The sequence below is a fragment of the Nesoenas mayeri genome (genome assembly GCF_963082525.1).
Source record: "Nesoenas mayeri genome assembly, chromosome: 7".
Lineage (NCBI taxonomy): Eukaryota > Metazoa > Chordata > Aves > Columbiformes > Columbidae > Nesoenas > Nesoenas mayeri.
The window spans coordinates 2,205,681-2,229,828 of record NC_137551.1 but is presented as its reverse complement, the minus strand read 5'-3'; the positions used below and the strand labels follow the sequence as shown (position 1 = coordinate 2,229,828).

At 47.1% G+C, this 24,148-nt stretch overlaps 1 protein-coding gene across 5 annotated transcripts in view; it reads right to left on the bottom strand.

The window, feature by feature from the left end:
- Positions 1 to 24,148, bottom strand: part of SGMS1 (sphingomyelin synthase 1) — a 91,453-nt gene that overhangs the window by 23,885 nt on the left and 43,420 nt on the right. The window contains exon 1 of one of the 5 annotated variants that reach the window (XM_080348149.1): positions 23,244 to 23,259. The exons of 3 other annotated variants lie outside the window; for them this stretch is intronic. The gene's annotated coding sequence lies outside the window, so the exon portion shown is untranslated. Of the gene's footprint in view, positions 1 to 8,570; positions 8,748 to 23,243; positions 23,260 to 24,148 lie in introns of those variants that run through there. One more of the 5 variants, XM_080348148.1, reaches the window with a different exon arrangement.

Here is a 24,148-nt window from a genome sequence, read left to right as displayed (position 1 = left end):
AAGGAGAAGGGAAGGAGAAGGGAAGGAGAAGGGAAGGAGAAGGGAAGGAGAAGGGAAGGAGAAGGGAAGGAGAAGGGAAGGAGAAGGGAAGGAGAAGGGAAGGAGAAGGGAAGGAGAAGGGAAGGAGAAGGGAAGGAGAAGGGAAGGAGAAGGGAAGGAGAAGGGAAGGAGAAGGGAAGGAGAAGGGAAGGAGAAGGGAAGGAGAAGGGAAGGAGAAGGAGGTGAGGAAGATGGGTTTAAATCTGCGGTCACGCAGCCGCCGTAGCTTTCTGTGAGCAGATGGGCGAAGCCCAGATTAGCAAGGTATTAACGAAGGCAAGACAGTTGTGCTGATAAGGTGCAGCCCGAAAATAGATCAATCCCAACCTGCCCCACCGAGTGATCCTCTTCCTCTCCCTCTTCCTCTCCCTCTTCCAGCCCAATTGGTGTGGGCCACAAAGTCACAGCTCTGCTGGGGAAGGACAAGAGAAGCCGAGCACAGCTGGAAAAAGCTGCTAATGCTGAAGCTAAAAGATGAATGGCAGAGTCGATAACAAAGCAGCAGTCACACAGGAGAGTGAAATACTCCTTTAAACCAAGATGCAAAAGGCTGGTTGGGAATATGCTCTTCCCGTGGGTAAATACCCAGAAGATGTGCTCTCTAGAGATGCCCAGCAGGATGCGGGTATCCTCGCTGCGCACTCGAGTAAGCGAACAACACCAGGGGGTCGCACTGATGTTTCTAATGTGCAGCGGCTGATCGCTGCTCAGACGTTACCGTACGGTGGAAACTCATCCAACACGGAGCCCTCAAGAGCAGGACACCAGTAAAACCCCATCCAGCCAGCTCGTGACGGGCTCCGTGACTACACAGCACTCCCTCAAAGCCTGGGAAACGTATATATGCCTCCTGAACACATTTGTAAACAGAATATTTTCAATACATTCATAAACAGGATAATGTATTCGTAAACAGAATAATGTATTCGTAAACAGAATGTTTTAAGAGTACAAAGCAAATAGGGGCCAACCTGACACAGGTGCTGCTTTGCCTGCCCGTCCCATGGGCAGACTCGCTCTACAGGACTATCCTTGAACACCCGACGTGCATCTTGTAGGTGAATCCTAACACCATCGAGATCTTCTAAACCTGATAAAAATCATCTTCCGTGTAGAAAAGATCATGAACATCAATCCTCTGGTAATGCCAGCGCTTCTCCTGGACGCTGTTGCAATGACTACTGATGGAAAACAAAAAGGACTATTTTGTAAACTATAAGATCAAGTACTGTAAAGTGTTATTAAACAGTCACTGTAATTTGCCTTTTTATAAAGTTTTTTAATTTTATTTTGTTTGGGTGCTTTTGTGGCGGTGAAGGTGGAGTTGCAGCGTTACCAGATGCTGCACAGAACATAAATACACATACAATTTGCTTTTAAAAGCAAGTATATTGTCGTCTGTCCTTAGGCACTCCAAAACCTTTTCACTGCGGCTGAAAATAACCACGTTCACAAATATTTCATGTGGGCGAGGGGCTAAGAGTACTGTGGCGGAAATGCTGATGAAATATGCAGCTCACCCTACCCGGCACCACAACAACACTGAGAAAGAGCGTCCTGCGATAGGTTTTATTTGATGTCACCAGTGAAACAACGCAGGGACTTGATTTCATTTGATCCTGAGACACACGGCACCAGCCCCCAAATCAGGAAACTTGCATTTGCTTACTTCACTAAAAGCCAGTTTTTGCCAAGTAATCAATTTCCTTACACTCTTTATTAAATAAAATATGAAGGGCGGGTGGAGACATAAAATATAAATGTATATACGTCCATAAGCCGCAGGGCCTGTTACTGTAGATGCTGCATAAATCATTGGGGACAACAGGACTTATGTCCCCTGAGGGAGGGCACAGGCTTCAGGGTCGCTTAGCAGGCAAAGAAGTTTTATATGAACACGTGTTGCATTCATATTTGCCTCGAAATAGCAGGAACCACTTTGGTTCATGTACTATTTAGTCAGGCCAAAGGGGTGAAAGGCGGAAGCAAAGCTCAGGACGCACAACCCACGATTTCCATCTGCACCAAATATCAAACTTGCAATGGGATGGCAACCTAATCACTGCCACCTCCTTTTTCTTAATTATCTGTATTTCGTATATGTATCTGTATTTTCTTAATTATCTGTATTATTATCTTAATTATCTGTATTATCTGTAGGCACATCTTTCTTGTTCTCGCAGTGTTTGACCCAAAAGACCCAGCAGTTTTCAAATAACCAGCAGCTGCCACCTCAACGTTCTGTCTCAAAAACCGTGTATCTAGTTGAAAAGCACCTTTCACCTTTAAAATTGGGATGTGGACTAAAATACTTTCACTCTACCTTTTTACTACTCCATATTTGCAAAACAGCCTTGATGTGGCCTTTAACTTGCAGGCAGATGAATGGGTTTGGGATGAAGACCATGCTGAGTTGTACGTGCAACTTCTCCAGGACAGGACACGTGAAGCTCCACAACCACAGTGCTCAGGGCTTCCAGGGACTCCATCCCACCTTTTCGGGGACTCCATCCTACTCTTTCCCACCACACAGGACTCTAGAGCTCAGCAGGTTACTGCTGAAGCTCCAGAACCAGCAGGTTTGCCCCAAGCGTGGGGAAAACCTGAAGCCACACATCAGCTTGCGGCTTCCTCCTCCCCCGATTATTCAGAGCTTCAACAGAACTGAAAGTCATCTTTATACCCAAAGTGATTTCTGAGTTTAAAATCACCTCTGCGTACCTATTTCGAAAGGTAGTTATAGACAGGAGTTCCTCCTTATTTCAAAGCTCTGCATAAAGGTGGATTTATCGATGCAGACCCAGGATTCATCAGTAGAGTCAGCTATAAAAGACCAAGCGTTTTGTGCTGGAATCTAGCAAAATTTTGACACTTAGAACAATCAGCCATTGGAATAATCTCCCCAGGGAAGCGGTGGATTCTCCAGCACTGGACACTTTTAAGATTCAGCTTGACAGGGTGCTGGGCCAGTTTGTCTAGACCAGGTTTGTGCCATGAAAGGCTCAACCAGACAATCCTCGTGGTCCCTTCCAGCCTATGAAAATCAGAAGAATAATTAGGAGTATTCATTCCAAACTGAAACGTAGACAAAATAACCCCAGTATGGGTGTTTGTGTCTTTCGGAGCTTTGGTTTATTTTTGCCATCAGCATCTGCTCCTTCCTCCTTCTTCTCCCCCACCCTCTGCAGCCGCTTCCAGCCCCACATGTCAGACCCCCCAGCCGAGCAGCACACGCTCCAGATTAAAGGTCAACAGGCTAAAGATGGAGAGGTTGCCAAAACCACCACCCAAAAGAGAGGGTGGAATATTTGAGATAACTTTGTGCCAGAGGAGCAGCCCCAGCAGCCGCCTCCTCCTCCTCCTCCCCTTCCAAGGGGTTTGAAAAAGAAGGGGAATCAGCCTGAAAGGATCCGGAGGACTGTAAATAAATGACGGCCCCGTTCATCAATTACCTCGGGCTGCTCTGAAATGAAAGCCACAGCAGGCCCTGTAATTACTCCATATAAACCCCTCTGGCGGGATCGCGCCTGTACCGACGGCTCAATTACGCCTGGAAAGACTGTTGCAGAACATTAAACATTAACAAAAGTCTGAGCCTGCCTTACTTTTCCTCCAGATAAATCTAATTCAGTAACTGAGTGGTTTTAGCTTAAATAACCCTGAATTATTGGATCAATTCTTCTCCCACAAGCTGCAAAAGCCCGGCCACCGCATACAGGGAAAATGTTTGCAAACTGTCCCTTTGCTGGACAGCTATATTTTTATTATACAGGGAAGATATTTTGATCATTTAAGAATAGATATGGTTTGGGAGAGGGTCTTTTATGTAAATGTAGCAGCTCAGAAAGCAAAACAGGGGCAAACTGCTCTCCTGGGCTTACCCTGAGCTCTCTAAAAGAGCTTCTTCAGTTCCCCAAAATCCCATTGCAAATGAATATATCCGCAGCTTATGTTTCCTGAAACGGCAAGAACCACCAAGACGAAGAAAACCTCAAACGCAGCAGAACGTCGCTTCATTTCTCACTTTGCTTTTGCAATATATATTATTTTATACATCTCATTTCACAACTTCAAGTTTAACGGGCCCAGAGACACCCTCGCCATTGGAAGCGTCTCTCCATTGCCTCTCTGCAACCATAATAACAGATAAATCAAGTCTCTCCAGGCTTGCCCAGGTCAGATCTTTGCTGTTCTAACCCATCCAAGCGGATTGCAGAAGGCTGAAAAACGCCAGGATTCATGTAGGATTTAGGTGTTACTAGTTTAGAACAGATAAACCAACATCCCCAAAGAAACGCACGGGGCCGAGATGAAAAGAGAAAACTGCAAAGCACAAAAGGAGTTGGAAATAATAAAGGAAAAACCCAGAGAGCTGGGAAGACCCAAAACCTAAAATCAGAGTTGTATCAAAACCAACCAGCAGGTGGTCTTGCTCCTAAATCCTCCTTATCCCTGATGTTTAATGCCAATCCCAAAGCAGCAGCTTCGCCAGTATAAATAAATAGGCTCGGACAGGGTTCAACTTCACAGTTCTTAAAGATCGATAAAGTCTAACAGTGTCAGCATTCTCGCTGGGGAAAAATCTGCTTGACTGCTGACATGATCTTTTAAATCTACAAGAAAGCAGTGGTACATACATACATACATATATAGATATATATATCTATATATATCACTGGGACCAAGGAATTTTTACTCCTGGTTATAAACCGCAGCCCAGTAATAAGGGAGAAGGCACGCTGAAGCATTTTGAAATGTAACTGAGTGAACTACCTGCTTGTCTTGTCCAGAGGCTGAAAGAGTAACTTCAGTCCTTAAATTTCCTTTTAAAATGTTGAATAATTCCAGTTTCACAAATCGGGTGGTAAAATGTTACTTGATACCGAATTCCACCAAGCTCTGGAAATGCTTACACTACAGTTTATATCTACAGCACCCTGAAGACCTTAAAGTGTCATATTATAACTAAGCAAGACCTTTACATTTAGTAAGTGAAATTAAGGCTGCCGTATTTTTTGTGTGTTGGGGGTTTTTTAATTATTAATTTTCTTCTTCCATCTACTCAAACTCTCTCCATTAACTACCAGAATATGAATGATTCGAACAGTAAAGTAAACGCTCTTAACTCGGGTAGAGTCACCTGAATGCGCTCAGCTCCACCTGGAAACAGCAGCACCTGTGCTGGGTTGAGCAGTCACATCAGGATAAGCAAGTCCTTCCCCTTTCGGTGGCAGCAGCGAGTTGTCCGAGCAGCTGGGCTGTATGTTGAAACCATACCTCGAGTTTCCCAATCCGCCTTTCTATTTTTAAAACCCCGGTCATTTCCCCCCCCGCCTTCTCTGCCATGCAGACAGCTGCAGCAAGCGGCTGGAGACAACCAAGTGCTCCAGCAGGCCAAAAAGCTCATCCACTGGCTGGCAGCAAGGACCCAAGGGGCAGGAGAGACTCTCAGACGCGAGGAACGGCGCTGTCATCCTTTTCCCTGGCCCACATGGCTCAATGGCTCTTTCTGAACTGGGTGTCTAACGGTCTCCCACCTCCTGGCTCTCATAGACCAACTGAGATCCCCATCTCACCCCTAAAAACTCCAAGGTGAGAGGCTTAAGCAAAGATTTAGAGCGTGGATCTGCTTCTGCGCTGAGCTGCCCAGGGCAGAGATGGAGGCACCGCTCCTGCCTTCTGCAAGCCAGCCTTACCATTTTATACAGAGCTCTATCTGGGACGTCCCCAGTACAGAAAGCTCCTTCAACAAACGTATCTCGCGGAAAGGTTTGGATTCATCTTCTCCTCCAGGTTTGCATATCTCCCACTTCAGGCACTTGGTATTAGGTGTAACACAGGCACATGGTGAACTCTTGTGATCTCTCCTCACGTAGCAGAACAGCTTTAAAAAGCTCAGCTTTAAAAAGTTAATGTGCAGCCACCCTGTAAAGGTAGCCAAGCAAAAAGAGCACTTTCCTCAGCAGCAAGAGCAGTTCTGAGCTTTCAGAGGTGGCTGGAAGCCCAGGGACACGGAGCAAGGCGCTGAGCCCCCGAACAGCATGAGTCACAGAATCATGGAAAAGACCCTCAATATTATCAGGTCCAACCATAACGCACCCCTGGCACTGCCCCCCCATGTCCCTGAGAACTTCATCTGTCCAGCCCTCCAGGGATGGTGACTCCAGCACTGCCCTGGGCAGCCTGTTCCAATGCCCCACAGCGCTTTGGGGAAGAAATTGTTCCAAGATCCAACCTCAACCTCCCCTGGCGCAACCTGAGGCCGTTTCCTCTGCTCCTGGCGCTTGTTCCTGGGGAGCAGAGCCCGACCCCCCTGGCTCCAAGCTCCTTTCAGCAGTTCAGAGATCAGAAGGTCTCCCCTGAGCCAACTCATCCCCACCATCCAACTCGCACCCATCGGGCTGGGGCAGATGGAACCCCCAGGGCTTTCCCAAACCCACAGGGATGTGAGAGGAACAGGGACACTCACAAGCTCTTGAGATAGGCTTCTGGGTTTTTTCTTTTCTAAAGTGAGGTCCAGGTTCCTGTGCTCTCAAAGGTCTTATTAGGTCCAGGTATCTCCAGCAAGAAAACTGCAGATCTCCTTGTAGGACCAAGCAGCCCTTTGGCAGCAAACAGCCGGCACCTAAAGCACACAGCTTAGTGGGGACAAGGCACGACTCTAATGCCAATTCAGGAAGCTTAAGGGTTTAGCTGGAAGTTTTGAGTCACGCTCTTGGATCCGAGCAACTAGAATAGCTTTAGCCCCTCTTGAGCTAAGCACTTTTGTTCTTATTCAAACAAGAGCTGCAAACATCGCAAATGAAGCTACTTTTGCTTCCTCGTATAATGCGCTTTCATCCGCTACGTATTTTCTATACTTCAAGTTACTCGCACAAAATAGGCAACCATGATCGAGCAAAACTCAAAGTAAATGCAGACAGGACTGCACAGTTTATAAGTATCAAATGCCTTGGATAAATCCATTTCTTACATGCCTACAAAACCCAAAGTCAGGCAAAGCAGAAGTCTGGTGTGGATTTAAGACCCACAGCAAACCTTCCCAGCTCAAGCAGATTCAATTCACAGGATGCCAGGAAACAAAAGCGAAACAGCCCACTAACCATAAACCCATTGAAAATTAAGTTCCATTAACGAGTTACAGTATTTACAGGTAGGTAAGCGGAAGGAGCAGACGTGATTCAGCAATTGCCAGGCTGCTCTTTCAGCAACATGCTTTATTCTTTGTGCCTGGGGAGGTCTTCTCCCTTCCCTGATCCACTGGACTACATCACTTTATTAACCAGAACAGAAAGTGCGACACATCCGCACCTAAAACCAAGATCTGCGTGTAACTCTACTTCTTACCTCCTGGAAAAATGGGAGATTCAGGGGTGAGAAACATCTTTAGAAGCTTTAAGCAGCGCTGGGACCGCGTGTTAATGATTTACCTGACGGTGGTGTGAGCAGGTAGTTGATAAGAGTGTGTTTTGTTATGGTTTGCCTCCCTGCCTTTGCCTGTGTAACCACATCAACTCACAAATGAGATAGGCATGGTAATACTTGACCAGACAGGAAGAATTTAGGGCCTCTTCTCAAAGCTTGCTCACTCCATCCTGCTTTCAAACAAACAAACAAACAAAACCCATAGCTTTTTTATATATATACACACACAGAACAGAGCCCAATGCCTGGAGTAACTCTTCATGTACACTTAAGTGTGTATACATACACAAATATATATTTTATATCTATATAAATAAACACACAGAGAGATGAGCTACTGCAGGCACAGCTTTTCTAGTTTCTTCCCCAAAAGTCAAGTGAAAAAAGCAACTTTTCAACTCATCGCTATAAATCTATTAGAAAGCTTCCAGATTAAAGCACTCGGTTCAAAAAAAGAGATTTACAATGAGAAGAAAAGGTGGCTCTGTCACAAACACACAAATAGGATCACATACCATGGAAAGACTCGGCTGCCTGTCTGCCTTAAGATCCAGCTTACGGATAAAGTTCTATTTATTCCTCTTTCTGACGCACGTTGAGTTCACGGAGAGGATTTCTAGGGTTTCCCTGTGACTCACTGCTCTCCTCTATAGAGCCAGGGCCACCCTCCTGTACAGCCAAACTGGTGTGGTTTTGGGCGGTGGGTGACACCGCGACACACGCAGAGTGGCCCGGTCGCGCGGCGCCACCTCTTCCTCTGTACAGCTGCCAAAAAACTCACATAAAATCTTAACTACGCTCTTGTTCTTACTGTGCCATGTAAACACTCGCTGTAATTGCCATGGGGATATTTGGCAGCAGTTAAGGAGGGGGATGAGGATGAGAAGGTGTCCTGGATGGCAAAGGGGACAGCGGCTTGTCCCTGACTTTTAGTTTGTGCAAAGAAGCGCCACTGCCACGGCGGCGTAACGTGGATCACCTTGTACCTCCAAACCAACCCTCCAAACCCAGAAACCACGGAGGGACTCCGCCGTGCCCGGGGACCCGTTGGACGGAAACACGCCAGATCCCGGACTCAATTTGTGGGGACAAGCCAGGGTACTCACCCGCAGGTCAAGCAGCCAACTTGTCCTCTCCCAGTCGCAAACCAAAGCGTTCCCCAATCTACGGACTCCCGGACCCCAGGACCTCGCTGGTGTCTCCTTTACCAGCCAAACTTCCTTCAAATTCAAAGTTGTTGCCCCGCGACGCCGGGGTTTCTCTCCCCTCCGCTCGCCGGCCCCGCGCAGCCGAGGAAGTGAATGTTCGCTGCCGTTCCCTCCCAGCCACGCTGTCTCGCCCCGCCGAGTGCGTCAGCAGCGGCGAGAGGAGGAGACGGAGGAGGAGGAGGAGGAGGGACGGGAGCTCCAGCCCGGCTGCGTTTCCCTACAGCAGCTGCTGTAGCGTCTCGTGGCAGCTCCGGGTTCTACCAGCAAAAGAACAGCTAAAGCAGGGGGAGATAACAATCGTATACATTCAAGTCTATATACGTGTGCAAAGCAAAGCCTTGCATTAATATTACTTTTGAAAGACTCAGGATGACACTGTGGAGATGAAAGAGTCAGTGCTGCGAGGAAGGATTCATTTTTGCAATATATATATAAAAGCACCAGATGTTAAGTCCTATCCTAACAAATAAATAATCCACAAGGAAAAAGGTCATATTTCACCACGCTAAAAACAAAGTGAAACAATGAAATCCCCAACCTTTCCATAAAGGTTTTGGCTCCATCCCACCAGTAGCAGAGTCCCTGGGTAGGCAGCATCACTGGTCCCCAGGGACACACATCCAGCCTTTATCTCATAACACAAACTGTCCAGGCGTGAAATCAGAGGCATGTGAAGTGGTCTGCTTCCCCTCCACGGATGAAATAACATGGGGAAAAACCCCTAATAAATAGCATTAATAAATAGCAGCATCAGGTTTGCTGAACTCCATCCCAGGAGGGGGATCCTGTTGCCAGTAATACTGAGGAACATCAGAGCCACATCAAAGAAATACAGGGTGGAGAAAGTATTTTCAGAGATCCTTCTACGCCAGTCTTGTCATAGAGAAAACAGGTATGTTTAAGGAGTAGTTGGTTTGCCTGTTGTGGCAGGGAGCCCAGCCAATTCTCCTGCCTTTAATTAAATTTTTAAAGCCTTTTTTGTCTTGAAGATCAACAAAAATAAGCACTTTGCTTAAATGATCCAACTTCTCCCTTGCTCAAATATCTTTTTCCCCTAACTCAAGAATTCAAAGCCATACAGGCTCATTGTCCTTTTCCTGCAGATCACCGTTAACACGGGAGCTGGCAGACCCCGGCTCAAGGGAAAGAACCATCAGATTTGGTTTTCCACAGCTCTTTTCGGAAGGATTTTAGCAGTTAAGCTGTACCTCCAGCAGGCTGGCGAGTCAAGCTCAACTCAGTCCAGTTTATTTCAAATCTGATGAGAGATGGGAAATGTGGATTTGCCACTACCTGCCATGGGAATAACCTTCTCAGGGAAGTGGTGGATTCCCCAGCATTGGGCAGTTTAAAGGTTCAGCTGGATGGGGTGCTGGACCAGCTTGTCTAGACCAGGCTTTTGCCACAAAAGGTTTGACTTTGTGGTCCCTTCCAGTTCTATGATTCTATACCTTTTTGTCCAGCAGTCTTTTAGTAACTGAGCTCCATAAAACTCAGATGCATCTGCCCAACCTCGTCCCACTTTCTAGGAGGAATTCTGGAGTAGAAGTGGTAATTACTCATTACCTGAAGATTTCTTAGATGTAATTCAATCAGTACCCATTCTGTACATCTTTCCTATTGAGTATAGATAGGAGGAACTGAAGGATTAATTAGAAGGCACACAACAGGGTGCGGGTTCCTCGTTACGCAGATGACACTCATGTCTACTTTGGGTCTCATGGGCCAGCAGAAGTCACCTGGTGAGGACAGAGGTCAACTCAATAACTCACTTCTAACAATAAATGCATTCATATTTGACAAAAATGCTCTTTTATTACTGCAGCCAATCTTATCTATGCAATTTCTCCCCCCGGTGATCCAGGACCGTACGGGTTCAGTGACCTCAAGGCACGCAAGGAAGCCAACCCCGTTTTCCCACGATGAGGCGGGGCCAGGAGGGAGAAGAGACGACAGCTTGACGAGTATTACAGGTCATGTAAAGCGAGCTCTGGGAACACCTTTTCAACATGTTTAATCATTACATATTTAAATATTGCATGTGTCCAGACAGATGCAACTTAATACCCTGTAAAGCCCTAAACAAATAAAAAAAAAACCATAATGAACTTTTCCTAAGAGGTTTTTTTGGTGGTTTGTGGGGCTTTTTTCCCCTCCTACACACTTTGCCCATGACAAATTTAGCCTAAGGGCTAAAAGAGATGACAGCCTGAACCGATTACATCGTTTTCTTTCTATAGGAGTGAACATCTGGGAGTACTGCTCTCTGTTAAGTGGCTGTTGTTCTGTTTCACCTCACCTTCCCAAATTAGGATGACAATGATCATCATAAAAATGCCTGAAGAAGAGAGACGGCCACCGAGTGCTGACCTGTTTGCTTCTTCCCTCATCAGGACATGAGCTATGTGACTGAATGCTCCATTTGAGGTTGGAACTTAAGAGAAATAGCTACTACCAGGCTTTTGTAATAATGTTTCTTAGGAATTCAAGCACCACACACACTGGCGAGCGCACATCCTTCCAAAAGCTTTGCTGGGGAAAGGTCTTGCTCACCTCGACAGCTGAAATCAGCCTAAACATCAAAAAAAAGTCATAATAAGCAGATTGCTGGAAGGCAGGAGGGCTCTGCAGAGGGATCTGGATAGACTGGAAAAATGGGCCGGTTCCAATGGGATGAAGTTCAACAAGGCCAAGTGCCGGGTGCTGCACTTTGGCCACAACAACCCCCTGCAGCGCTCCAGGCTGGGCACAGAGTGGCTGGAGAGCAGTCAGGCAGAAAGGGACCTGGGGGACTAACGGACAGGAAGCTCAACATGAGCCAACAGTGTGCCCAGGTGGCCAAGAAGGCCAATGGGATCCTGTCCTGTATCCAAACCAGCGTGGTCAGCAGGACAAGGGCAGTGATCCTTCCCCTGTGCTCTGCATTGGGGAGGCCACACCTGGAGTATTGTGTTCAGTTCTGGGCCCCTCAGCTCAGAAAAGAGATTGAAGTGCTGGAGCGGGTCCAGAGAAGAGCAACAAGACTGGGGAAGGGACTTGAGCACAAGCCCTATGGGGAGAGGCTGAGGGAGCTGGGCTTGTTCAGTCTGGAGAAGAGGAGGCTTAGAGCTGAGCTCAGCACTCTCTAGAACTACCTGAAGGGCAGTTCTAGCCAGGTGGGGATTGGGCTCTTCTCCCAGGCATCAGCAATAGGACAAGGGGCCATGGGCTTCAACTCTGCCAGGGGAAACTGAGGCTGGAGATGAGAAAGCAATTCTGTGCAGAGAGAGTGGTCAGGCATTGGAATGGCTGCCCAGGGAGGTGCTGGACTCACCGGCCATAAAGGTTTTAAACTGAGATTGGACATGGCACTTAGTGCCGTGATCTAGTCAATGGGCTAGAGTTGGACCAAGGGTTGGACTTGATGATCTCTGAGGTCTTTTCCAACCCCGTCCATTCTGTGATTCTGTATGATTCTATACTGAGCCACCTTTTCCCTTGCCCATCAGTAAAGAATCTCTATATATCAGCAGGTAAAATCCAGCACTGAAGTGGCAAGTAAAGTCTAGTGCAAATTAAAAGAACCCAAAACTACTTTATTCACACCACTGAGTAAACTCAACCCCAAGGCCCAAGCACCACAACCCAGATGAAGAAAATGAGCAACAACACTTGCTCCAACTGAGCTGCAGGCAACACCAAGAAACAAACAGCTTAGAGATATAAACCAGCTTTGGTGTAAGAAGAGGAAGGAAGTCTGAGTCAGAGATAAGAAGAAATAAATAAAAATAAAAGTTTAACAGCTACCGATACACAGAGAGCAGCTTCGCCTTTTATCTCTGGAGACGCCACAAAACAGGCGACGATTTTTGATCTTGTTTTACTTCAAGTAACCTGACGCTGGTCACTGATACACCAGAAAAAAAAGCACTACAGGCAAATTAAAGAGCTACTGTGACCTCTGTTTGCCACAAAACGCCGCGTTCAACAACAGCTCAAGGACAAATCTTTAAAAATGATTCCAAACATGCAGCCCAAGCGCTGTTTGCTGCAAGCATCAAAGCTGCTGCTTGGCATTGAGTATCACATGACGCCCAACAACCCATGCCACTGGAAAAGTGCTGCTTATGACTCTTTCAGCACCTTCTCTCCCCAAAACAAGTGACCCAGTTTACAGCAAACTCCCTGTGTAACACCGATGTAACACCGATCTCTCTCGATATGCTGCGAATGCACCAAATCCTGTTGCTTGTTATTTCTGTCAAGCTCATGATTCCTTCCAGCTCCAAGCTGGGGTTTTTTTAAGCCACTTTTCTTAAGCCGAAATGTCTTTGTAAAGCAAACACAAAATTGAGGACATGGCTGAGTTTTGAACAACTTTGGCAGCGACCTTTCAGCGCATCTGCTTTATGATCCAGAAATGAGGCGCTTGGTTTTAAAATGAAAGATGCAAATCACTAAAACAAACCTGTTCCGGGCCTCACTGCTCCACCCTGTCTGCTGAGGGTTTGCAACCAGCAAGTGTGTATATTCCTGTTCGATATCAAACATGATCTCAAACAGGCCAGTAACTAAAGAAAAAGCAGCAACCGAAAAAGTGGATCGCCCCCAAATCTATCATCACTCCTATTAAGAAATAACCTAAAGCTTTATATTATTTATTACAGTCTTAGTGATAATACTATTTATTATTGTTACATCTGTGTTACAGCATTAGCAGCCATTACAACTTCCTATATGCCAGGCTGTTAAGAATGGACAGTTGCTTTGAAACAGAAAAAAAATGTCATTAAATTTACCTTAATGGGGTTTGGGTATATAATAGAAATGTTAAAAGGTTGACTTTTAAAATCTATGAAATATTTAGGAAAATCACTTGCAGAAATGCCAGATTGAGTGTTTCGGTTATGAGACACAAAGGGTGGTTCCAGGGTCCCCATTTACGCCTCAGCTCCAGCAATGAGGTTTGCAGAGAGGAATGAATGCTGTGTCACGGACTGCGTGACTCACGGACCGCGGCCGGGGGAAACCACACCGCTCCGGCTTTTCCTAGAAATAACTCAGCCCGCTTGGAAGTGGAACAGAGTTAACTGAACAAAAAACATCTTTCCTCAAACAAAGGAGCTAATTTCAGCAGCGCTTGCTTGAGCACGCACGCCGGAACAAAGGTGTGTTTTAAACACCTAAAAAAGAGGGTGATCACAGAATCACAGAGTGGTTGGGGTTGAAGGGACCTCTGGAGATCACCCAGTCCAACCCCCCTGCTAACACAGGGTCACCGAGCAGATCACACAGGGTCACGTCCAGGGGGTTTGAATGTCTCAGAGAAGGAGACTCCACACCTGCTCTGGGCAGCCTGGGCCAGGCTCCGGCACCTCACAGCAAACAAGTTTCTCCTCATGTTCAGATGGACTCTCCTGTGTTTCAGTCTGTGCCCGTTGCCCCTCACCCTGTCACTGGGCACCACTGAACAGAGTCCGGTCCATCCTCTTGACATCCACCCTGGAGATATTTATCAGCATTAATGAGATCATTGATGATCATGCAACCTGGTAGCAAACTCGGCTGAAAACACACACAGAATGACAGAACATCAGGGATTGGAAGGGACCTGGAAAGCTCATCCAGTGCAATCCCCCCATGGAGCAGGAACACCCAGATGAGGTTACACAGGAAGGTGTCCAGGTGGGCTGGAATGTCTGCACAGAAGGAGACTCCACAACCCCCCTGGGCAGCCTGGGCCAGTGTTCTGTCACCCTTACTGAGAAGAAGTTTCTTCCCCCCACTCCTCCTCCAGAAGGGAATTAAGAAACACAGTGTGTTGCTGTAGCCGAACACGTGTTTGTACTTTGACCTTGCGTGGGTTTTGCAACCTCTCGAAGCTCGGGCTGGCTGACGTGTTCCTGGGCAGCTCCCAGTTCACTCCCCTTCTGCATCTCACCGGCCTCCAACACGTTGCGACAGCTCTGCAGGATCACACAAACACACACACGTGCATTCCCATGCGCTCGCTGTGACAGACCTGGAAAGAGGGTGGCAGAAACACCAGCGGGATCCCCACGCACCCTGGAGATCCACGAGACACGGGAGCTCTTGTTGATGGAGCGAGCCTCCACGCCACCCGTGTCGTCCCAGCCGCGCAAGCAGCTTAAATCTCTTGAGATTTAATCTTCTTTAACTGGCATCATCTTAATAAAAGGATAAAATCGGTCCTTTTGCTCACCATGTGCACATCCCTGGGCTGCAGGGTGTGGACATCCTTCTGCTGCGCTTGGTCCAACATCCCCACTGCTGATCATTGAGAAACACGCGGGTTTTCTCAGCAGCAGCTCTGCCATGAGGAGCTGGGGTTGCTCGGCAGAGTCCGACACCCAGGACCTCTCCAGAGGCAAGAGTTGTGAAAAACAAGGTGACACCCACGTTAGTGCACGTCATTTCCATACAGGAGATACGCAATCAGATACTGGGCTCCAAGCGAGCATTTCATACCACCACAGTTATATTTTAACCCAAAAGAGTGAAGCTTTCCACGGAAGAGAAAAATAAAAGCAAGAGACCCTTTCCAAAGTGACAGTCGCAGCTAGGAGGACGTTTCTCACGTGGCAGGGCGCCATTCGCACGTGACCGTGTCCCGCACTCCCAGCTCCTCCAGTGCCACTCCTAGTTCCTTATCCACTTACTTCTTCCTCTAAGACATCTCATTACCCACACGTGTCGAAATCCTCTGCCTGGAGAAGTCACCACCTAAGAACATGGATGTGGCTGTATTTCTTCCAAAGCCAAAATTTCAACCCAAAGGCTTCCGTGTACACAGTGCTTCCTCACCAAGTACTGGTGGCACTGTTGATTCTCCCATCAAAGAGTTAATTCCTTTGCTATTTGCCCCACATCTTGCTACAATGCTGCTGTTTTTTAACACCAGCGGTCTGGCATCTATCAAGTGTTCTGGTTTTTTTAAAGCTTTCGATTAAGTTGGCGTTACCCCCAAACATGGGATGTCGTGTCACCCAAGGAGCAACTGAGAACCTTCCAGGAAAATACTTTTGCTTGTTTTCAAGTGTAGCTGGCTGGATACAGCAAGTCACTAATTTATTATTCATAAATGAATGGAGCCAAAATGTCCACGCTTGGGCTTATGCAGAACACTGCAAAGCAAATGCTTTGCCTTTCAGAAAAAAAAACCAACATAAAATAAAGGAGTTAAGTTGGGGAACAACCTGTTAGAGAGCTATGTAGGGGAAAGGGAGCTGGGGGTCCTGGGGACAGCAGGGTGACCATGAGCCAGCACTGGGCCCTTGTGGCCAGGAAGCCAATGGGACCTGGGGTGGGTTAGAAGGGGGTGGTCAGTAGGTCAGAGAGGTTCTCCTGCCCCTCTGCTCTGCCCTGGGGAGACCACACCTGGAATCTTGTGTCCAGTTGTGGCCCCTCAGTTCCAGCAGGACAGGGAACTGCTGCAGAGAGTCCAGCGCAGCCACCAAGATGCTGAAGGGAGTGGAGCATCTCCCGTGTGAGGAAAGGCTGAGGGAGCTGGGGCTCTGGAGCTGGACAAGAGGACACTGAGGGGGGACTCATTCATGGTGGTCAATATGTAAGGGTGAGTGTCAGGAGGATGGAGCCAGGCTCTTCTCGGTGACAACCAGTGACAGGACAAGGGGCAATGGGTTCAAACTGGAACACAAGAGGTTCCACTTAAATTTGAGAAGAAACTTGTTCCTGGTGAGGGTGTCAGAGCCTGGCCCAGGCTGCCCAGGGGGGTTGTGGAGTCTCCTTCTGTGCAGACATTCCAACCCGCCTGGACACCTTCCTGTGTAACCTCATCTGGGTGTTCCTGCTCCATGGGGGGATTGCACTGGATGAGCTTTCCAGGTCCCTTCCAACCCCTGACATTCTGGCATTCTGTGAGTTTATACCGAATGCACCTTCAATTAACACATGGTAGCACCTGCTTGTAGGCCTGCACAGAAATCTATGTTGTAACAGTGAGGTTTAAGTTCTATTAATGCTGATCTCTATGCCAAGGAGGGGCAGAGGCACAGAGACTTGGCTATTTCTTATGATTTCCTCTGTTCTTCAGCAGCAGCATTGCACACTTCTGCAAATACCAACTTCAAGCTCTGCTGATGCTATCTCTTGGTCTTTAAAGGAACTTCTTATTAACCTGAAAGACCTATATGAAGCCAACACTTTCCAGTACAAGCAAAATTAGCATCTTAAAAAAACCCAAACAACCACCCACACAAAAGCCAAAACCACCCAAACAACCAAAACCCAACAACAATGCAAGAGTTAATACAGGATCACTTTTCACACTAGAGGTCAACAACAGGGCCCCTGGGTGTGGAGGGGGCTTTTTCCTGTTAAAGATAAACTCGCCTGGCCTCCACATCCTGAGCTTTGTTTGCACGCCACAGGAGTCGCATGAATACAAACCAGAGAGAAATCCAGCTCTTTCGTCTGCAATATATTTTCGTGGCACCTCAGTAGGACAGTCAATTATCCTCGACACATCACCTACACCTGCTGTTCGTGCAATGAGCATTTCGTAGCCAGGCAGCAGACCCAGAACAGCGTAAACCCCGCTCAAAGACTCTGAAGATGCAACACAAGTCGGTTACGGATTAATCACTGCCTCCGGCTGCCTTTTTCTCCTGTGTAACTGAAAGCAAATATTCATGGGTTAAACGGCACTGACTCAGACATACCCACCTATCCAAAGCCTTACTCATTAATAAGCATGATGTGGATTAATACTGCAAATTAGGGTTCCCTCCGCCCCAAGGGCAAAGGGAACAACACAACAGAAGCGAAAAGGAGCAATCTGTGAGGACTGCAGGGTGCTGTATTCCCGATACTCTGTGTCGCGCGGGCAGCGTTGTCACCGCGTTACCTGCGTCACAGCACACGTCCTCTTCTCGTGACCTCCACACGGCCAGCACCACCAGTTTAACTGCGTTTGGAGGGGAACCGGGTGAATTCAGAGCAGTGAAGAAGACAAAATGATGCTCAGGAGAGCCATTAATCACTAGAAGTTCGAAGAGCTTATTGAGAATGTGTGTACATAGATTTCTCTACACTCCTCCCAAAAAAGAGGAACACACAGCAATGACACCCAGAGGTGGGCTGGTTTGGGTGTAACTCAAAATCTGACTGTACTGATATCTCTTAGAAGTGTAATGAAAGTGTTCCCAGTCTCTATTTGCAGGTGCTGACCTGTTAGACCTTGTTTTTCTAACCTTGACCGCTGTGATGCACCTGAGAAACACAAAAGGACGAAGATCAAAGTGCTCGCTGCGTAGCACCGGCTTTGTGCTCCAGGCCCGGGAGGCTCGGCTGGTCCTGCAGAAAGCACCACTCGCGCTGCAGAAGCAAATGGATGCAAAATACGGCAAGGTACAAACGGAAAATATTAGAGATTCTGTTGCATTAAAAATTACACAGCACCAACACTACCTTCTTCTTCGATCTGCTTGTTTAGAGATGGGAGCTTTGGTTCATTTATGGTTTTTCCCCTCTGGCAGCGATCTCCTCTAGTTTAACTTATTCCTATAGGAAGTACAAGCAGCAGTTCTGCGCTGGCATTAAAAATGACAGCCTGGTCCTTCCACCAGGACTACTAAAACTCTGCTTCCTAGCATAGATATCCCCCCAAAAATTCAGCATTTACCAAAAACTTAATTAATTACATTTCTTTTACGTAAACTTGGTCACAAGCACCCAAATTCACTCTGACTACAGTGCTAACTAACCTGAACAGGGACCCAAAAACCATCACCCTGCTCCCACTGAAGCCAAGTCTCAGCAGCCCTGAGCACAAAAGGCAGAAGCTCAGACCTGTATTATCTGACACATTATGAGTTCTGCTCAAGTGCAGCATCCATCCCCATCAGATGAGGTGTGATGCACATCAGCTTCTAAACCTCTTTGGGAGTTACATGCCCTATAAGGATGAACGTGATTTGATTTGCAAGTAGAGGATTTCATTTCAACTCACCTCCTATTGATATGGTTAGCTTTAGTGACCAAGGATATGTCCACAACCTATATATACACCTTACTAGAGAAACTACAAGGAGTACTCTCAATACTATATTTATGCTGGAGCGTACGCAAAGCAGCAATTGCTAAATCAAGCCACGGCCAAATCCCTTTGCATTCATCAAATCTATTTTGGTTGGCATTTACCATGTTCACACTTGCATTCTTGACACCAGTCTAGAATGGAAAGGCTACATTCATCTTCAGAAAACCCGCACAGGAGACCATCACGCCATTCTGAACTCACTGTCGATCCCGAAAATCCCCATACGATCGAAGCACAGACAACACCCCTGCTCTCAGCTATTCCTGGCGGATCATCCTAAGCCAGAAATAACTCGAGCCGACCCTGCGTGAGCTGGGTGGGGTAGATGTGTGGACACTCTGGACACCCCCATCCTTCCCGTAACCTCAGAAACCTGAGTCAAGGAAACTGCCCATTTCTTTTTAAAGATCTTTCTTAATTACTCCGGAAAGACGTAACGTGGATATCATTGTGCTCCGTGCTACAGTTTCCTAGAGCAAGAAGAGATGAGTTTTTTCCCCATCCACACCAAAAAGGACTAATCCAGACAAGTATTTCCGCAGACCTGCCGCTCTTGTGTTTCATAAAATATCACTGTTGGAGGCTTTAGCCCTGCAATTGCAGTTCTGTTATAAGTTTAAACTAATAGGGAGTAGAAAAGGGTTAATACTTGAGCTTCCTAAGGAGGTGCACTTGCTTTTTTACCCTGCTCATTGACACAGTGGTGAGATTTGCCCGGTGATCGGCGTTTCTGCACAAAAACAGCACCCAGAACCCGGTGTGTTCCGAAAACCTCAAGCCTTGAAGTGTTACTTTCTGTCTCTTCTACAGCTCACAAGCAGCAAATGCAGCTTCAGGCCTCAGAAAACCTGTACTTGAACCAAAAGGAAACGGCCTTATCTTGCAAACTATCCTACAAGCACAACATAGACTATTCAATCTACAGCTTTATACAATTTTCACCCAAATTCACTATGTCAGATTTAGATTGAGCACAATAAAAATGGAAAGCCTTGGAAAGTTTTTGAGGAGCCAGAGCTCTGAATTGCTTAGAAAGCCAAAGATAAGTTGAAATTCAGTTTTATTGTAATGAAATCACTTCCATAATGCAATAACGATATTTGGGGGAGAGAGAAGAAGGAAGCTCTCAGCATCACCTATGCAATTTTTAAGTTTGCTGTGCAATGCAAGCAGCCGATGAGAAAGTCTCACTGGATTATTGAAGAACGGAGCCTAAAGGCTTCCATCAACTTCTTTCACAGGTCCTTCCTAAAATACTGCCCCAGCATTTAACACCTCCAGCCCTCAATATAACCCAATAATTAAAGTTCACGGGTTTGTGGGGGTGTTTGTTGCTGCTGGATTGGTTAAATAGAAAAATGCCATTTACCTTCACAGGCTTCTCATCCTTGCCAGGTGATAATTTTCTATTGCGGTTCAGGGTCCCCTTCTCGCTGAGAACAGAACACTTGATCTTGCACGTTGAATTTTGCTTTGGCTCAGATGGAGAGACTTCCAAAGCAAACAATCCTACAACGTCACAGGGTGTATTTTTATATATATATATATATATATATATATAGACACACATGAGAGAAGAAGAAAGAAAAATAGCCCTTCTGTAGATATTCAATTACATTAGGAAAGATATAAATAGGGGAGAATACAAGACAGAAATAGTCTTTATTCTTCTAAAGCTACATGCACAATGTTCAATGTTGACTCAGACACTGAAGCCAGGTTGAATAACCCAAGATAAATATTGCATCCATCCACTAATAGGGAGTTTCTCACATATTCCTGGCTTTTGCCAGGGGACGTACCGTTTCTGCTCGGCAAAGACCATAATTGTGGCAGCTCACGCATGTTGCCACTTGGATGAACTTCGACAGGCTGGAGCAAAGGGCAGACAGGAACCTCATGGTGTTGAAATAAAGCAAAGGCCAAGTCTTTCACCCAGAGAAGAATGACCCCAAGCACCAGTGCAGGCTGGGGGCTGACAGAATGGAAAGTAGTTTTGCAAAGAAGGACCTCTGGTTGTGGGTGACAACAAGCTGCCATGGGCCAGCAAGGCACTCTCACCGCAAAAAAGGCCACCAGCATCACAGAATTGCAGGATGTCAGGGGTTGGAAGGGACCTGGAAAGCTCATCCAGTGCAGTCCCCCCATGGAGCAGGAACACCCAGATGAGGTTACACAGGAAGGTGTCCAGGCGGGTTGGAATGTTTGCACAGAAGGAGACTCTACAACCTCCCTGGGCAGCCTGGGCCAGGCTCTGACACCCTCACCAGGAACAAGTTTCTTCTCAAATTTAAGTGGAACCTCTTGTGTTCCACTTTCAACCCATTGCCCCTTGTCCTGTCACTGGTTGTCACCGAGAAGAGCCTGGCTCCATCCTCCTGACACTCACCCTTTCCATATTGATCCCCAGGAATGAGTCCCCCCTCAGCCTCCTCTTGTCCAGCTCCAGAGCCCCAGCTCCCTCAGCCTTTCCTCACACGGGAGATGCTCCACTCCCTTCAGCATCTTGGTGGCTGCGCTGGACTCTCTGCAGCAGTTCCCTGTCCTGCTGGAACTGAGGGGCCACAACTGGACACAAGATTCCAGGTGTGGTCTCCCCAGGGCAGAGCAGAGGGGCAGGAGAACCTCTCTCATCCTCCTGGGCTGCATTAGGAGTGTCTGACAGCAGTACAAGGGAGGTGACCCTTCCCCTCTGGCTCAGCACTGGCAACACCACTCCTGAAATGCTGGGTCCAGTTCTGGGCTCCTCAGTGCAGAAGAGACAGGGACATACTGGAGAGAGTCTGGCAAGGGCCACTGAGATGACCAAGGGACTGGAGCAAAGGCTGAGGGAGCTGGGACTACTCAACTGGGAGAAGGCTCAGCAGGAATTTTAACCAATACTTGAAGGGAGGGTACAAAGAGGAAGGAGAAAGTGTCTTCTTAGTGGTGCCCAGTGACAGGACAAGGTGGCACAAACTGAAGCACATTGGACCATAAGAAAAACTTGTTTACTCTGAGGGTGACTGGATGCTGCACCAGGTTGCCCAGAGAGGCTCTGGAGTCTCCAACCTTGGAGATATTAAAAACCCAGCTGGACGTGGTCCTGTGAAACAGCTCTGGGTGGCCTTGCTTGATGAGGGCGGGTTAGATAAGATGATCTTCAGAGATCACCAGCCTCAACCAGCCTGTGACTCTGATAATTTTGCCAGTTCGCTTGCATACCCAAGACATCATTTCTGACAAACACGAGTGTTCAGTCCTGTCTCTGGTACCACCCATGGCAGAAACCCACAATGTCACTGCGTTGACAGATCACACGCCAGCTCAGCAGCAGACAAACACCTCGCTCCTGAGGCTCAGTTTCCAGTACGTGCCTGCTCACCTTTGCTACAGGTTGGCTCAAACGTGGCTTTCTCAGGGTGACACAGGGGTCAGAGACCAGGAACATTAACAGATCAGTCAGGTGTTTCATCAGATCCTTTAAATCTCTCTTACGGTCTCTCTCCCTCAAGTTCTGCCTTTTTGTTTTGTTTTCAACATCACCTTTTTGATGAATACCTTAAAAACACCCCTCAGCTCCACAAATGCTCTGTGTCACCTCCAAAAACCAGAGGATGATTCTCCACTTTCATAACAAAGCAAGAAGAGTCAGACGTGGACAACCTCCAGGTTTACCAGCTAAAACCATCATTGACTTGGCAGATATCTGCTCCTTGCTGGTGTAAGAGAATAGAAGTCCCAAAGATTTTGATTATTTTAAGGCCAAGAGAGGAATTAAAAGCTGTAATTTCTTTAAATCTCCAGCATTCCCTGGCACACAGAGGCCAGTTGGCATCATCAGTAACAAAATGATGCGCAAAGCTGATCCCATGCGCTAAGATTTTACCCCAACAAGAAGTTCAGGAACAGGGAAGTCTCCCTGCAGAATTCAGGGGTCTGTACAAAAGCTCAAGATAAAACATGTTTCTATCCAACCGTTACTGTGCTTGTCTTGCCTGGATCTCAGTTTAGCACACCTCCTCCTCTTCCTCCTCCTCTTTGCAATGGAGTGAGCATGCCGAGGAGAACACAGCTGAGCTCCACCGTGATTGCTGCTGCATTTGGGGCCAGAGCACTTGTGGTCTCTGCATCTGGGAGAACACAACCAAAACCAACCCAACAACAACAACAAACCCAAACCACCCAATTTTTAAACGTAATTGCCGCACGTGTTGGTTCATCGAGGTTTAAAGGCCACGCACAATTCTAGTCTCTTGACACGGGGATTTTTCAACATTAGTCTTGGGCCATCAAGTCCAGCGCTGAGACGCACATATTATCCCGGGTTACAAGGGCCTTTTTGAGGTCGGCCAGTCTGGACCCAGCTCCAAGCTGGGCTGGCTCTAGGCTACACTTTCTGGTAGGGTTTATTAAGCAATACCATTGGAGCAAGAGACTATGACATTTGTAGCTGCCAAGCTAGATGTTTGTATAATGAAAGAGATGCACAAAGAGACAGCCCTGAAATGATATAAATTCGCCGCACTCACCTCCTGGTCTTAACGAGGGGGCAGATTCTCAGCTCATCTACAGTTTTGTCTGTAGAAATCCTGCAGCTCTGAAGAGGAAAATTAAACCAGCCTTCCAAAACATCAAAGCAACTCATCCTAGTGAGGTTAAGGAGTTGGTTTCTTTACACTTGCAGCACTCGAGCACACAAACCCCCCCCCCATTTATATGGTACTTTTCTCTTGGGTGATATAAGCTACTGTTCCATACTGAATTAAAACTGATAAAGCAGAACTAAGTAAACACAGAAATAACTACTGAATCCTCTCTGGACTTGGAAGGGAAAAGAGAGGCTGCTAATTACAGCCTAACTCATCTCCTCACTGCCATAAAAGTGTTAGCAACTCTGTCTTTATAATGCACATCAGCACTGGCGGTTTGTTAAATCAGGGACTTTGGTTCTCATAAAAGGAAGAGTGGCAGCAACCCCAAAATCCATCTCCCTGGTGAAAGAGTGAAGACAGGTTGTCCTCCATAATCAAACCGCTCTCGGTTACTCCCAGTCAATTAATCCACTGCTTAACCTCCCCATTAGCAGCCACTGCCATCCGAGAGAAGCCTCAGAAAGGGACATATTTCTGTGTGACGCTGCTACGAGCTGCTCGCATGAACACAAACGTGTTGTCTTGCCTGAAGGCTTCTAACGCTGAGCCTCTCCATTTGCGTTTCATCTTGTGGATACTCTTAGCACTCCATTTGGGTAAAGAGTAGCTCGGATTATTTCTAAGGAGTACCGTGCAGCAGGTTTCAGGGCTCTTTATTGATTAAAGATGCCTGGGTCCAGCCAGAAAGGTTTGGTACGTGGTAACCCCGCAGCTTCTCCACAAGGGTCACGTTGGAGCTGTGAGATGCCGGCAGAGCTCTGCAAAAACAACAGCGATACTAC